Here is a 2,184-nt window from a genome sequence, read left to right as displayed (position 1 = left end):
CAAAACCTGACAGCAAACTTCTAAAATCTATAACTCCTCAACCATTAGGTATAAAATCATGACCTTTTAGGACAAGCAAGATAAGGAAATTATCTACAACTTTGGTATTCACCCCATTTATAGAAAACATCATTTGATCCATGAAGTTATCATCACAACAGAAAATGCACATGCAGCCATTTTAGAATATAACAATTTGATGTTTCACTTGTTTTGCTAACAAAGAGCATGCACACATGAGCCATTCAAGAACTTCAACCACCACTAACATACTTAGCAACACTTTATTGAACACCAATCACTCAAAGCATCACCAAATACAATTACAAGCTTCATCTACCATTATGCTTTTAGTAATCCTTTCTCCTAATAAACATATATATAATTTTAGTGATATATGAGAACAACTAGTTTGGCACTGAGATTTTTATGAGTAGTAGATGTTATCAAAACATGGCTACTGTGCAAATTTCACATGCTCAGGTTTTATAATTTAATTACTATGAAAAAGACAAATTGCTATTGTAACAAAACATGTAAAAGCAAGATAAGTCTAAAAATCATCATTTTCTATAAACTTATAGCCATATTATGGTTTCACAGGTCACAATAACACCATGCAAGGGCAAGGGAACCACATTTCACATTTTTGCATATATAAACCATTTAAAACCATTTATCAACATTAGTCAAGTTAAATTCATAACTCAGTCATATATGCACAAAAAATTATGAATTTTAACTAGAGCTCACACATGCTATGTATACTATCGTAAAATATTTTGGTCATTTGGAGCAGTACAACAATAGATATGATGATAGTAAGCAAAGTAAGCTAGAATTAACCATTAATCATGATTAAATCAAAACATCATAAAAACAGTGATCAAACAACATGTTTAATATTTTTATTAGCCAGCACATGCCAAAACAAGACTCCCAAAACTAGAATAATATTTTTAGGACATTCCTACATCGAGATATGCATCTTATAAACTTAAAAGCATTTTTAAAAGCACTTTACAAGAATAAATAAAAATAGCAGAAACTTTCTACTAACACATATCATATTATGACTCTACTATATAGATCTACTCCCAAGGATTCCAAAAAGTCTTCATTTGCAAAGTTTCAGCCAAAGAAAAACAAAGTTTATGATTTATTATGATTTTCCAAAGTTTCAGCCATAAAAGAGAAACAAACTTTCACCGAGGCCCCTAAGCTTTCACAAAAATAGACTTCAGCGAATAGGCCCTTCTAGGCTCTGTTCATATGAGTCAATAGCTTTGCAGTTAGGCCCTTCTGTTTTGTCAAATTCTTGCGTGAGGTCCTTCACACGACCTAGAGAAGAGGAGGTGGCTCGAGCTCATGGTTTCGGTCGAAGAAGGCCATGCTAGTGGCCCGAGAGAGGCGGTGGAGAATCCTAGGGACCACGCACATCCGTAGGTCTACTCATCCTGACCGTAGATGGCCCAAGGCGGCCAAGCCATGTGCGTCGACATGTCTCTAGCAGTGCCACCATGGTTAGCTATGGTCCAACTATGGCATTGGCCAAGGAAGGGTGCTGTGGGAGCGGCACGAGTTGAGGAGGAGCAGCGGGTGGCGAGCCAGGGTGGAAGGGATGGAGGAATGGCCATGACCGAGAGCTTGGCAGCTAGCAATGGTGGTGTCCATGCGTGGCTGACTATGGCAGCGGCGAGAGAGGCTAGAAGAAGGGGCGTGTTAGGGCAGCGTGTGGCAGTGGAGGATCTATTAGGTAGAGGTAAGATGGAGGAGGCAGGACCAACGGTGGTGTAGTAGCTCCACTCGCCAAGAGAGGTGGCCATGGCCAGCAAAACAGAGAGGGAGAGAGCGTGAAAGGGAGAGATAGAGAATGAGAGCGAGAGAGGACAAAGGGACGGCACTCGGCTTCCCAAATTGATGAGCGTGGGTGAGTTGGTGCACATGCGAGGGTGCGAGGGAGCCACGTGGCCTGCGCACCTGCATGGGGTAGTAATCAATCTTCCTCCCTTTGTAATTCCTAATCTGTTTAGTTTTGGCACAAGCTGTAGTAACCAAAGTTGTAGAGCTATGCGAGATCTCCAACTTTTCTTAAAGTGTCCATGTCTAATTTGGCCTGGTTAGAGAGATACAAGGATCCAAAGTGGAGTACCCAAAACTAAAATTAAGGTTTCAGACATTCAG

The sequence above is a fragment of the Miscanthus floridulus genome, chromosome 4 (genome assembly GCF_019320115.1).
Source record: "Miscanthus floridulus cultivar M001 chromosome 4, ASM1932011v1, whole genome shotgun sequence".
Taxonomy (NCBI): Eukaryota; Viridiplantae; Streptophyta; class Magnoliopsida; order Poales; family Poaceae; genus Miscanthus; species Miscanthus floridulus.
Note: the sequence above shows the minus strand (reverse complement) of the source record.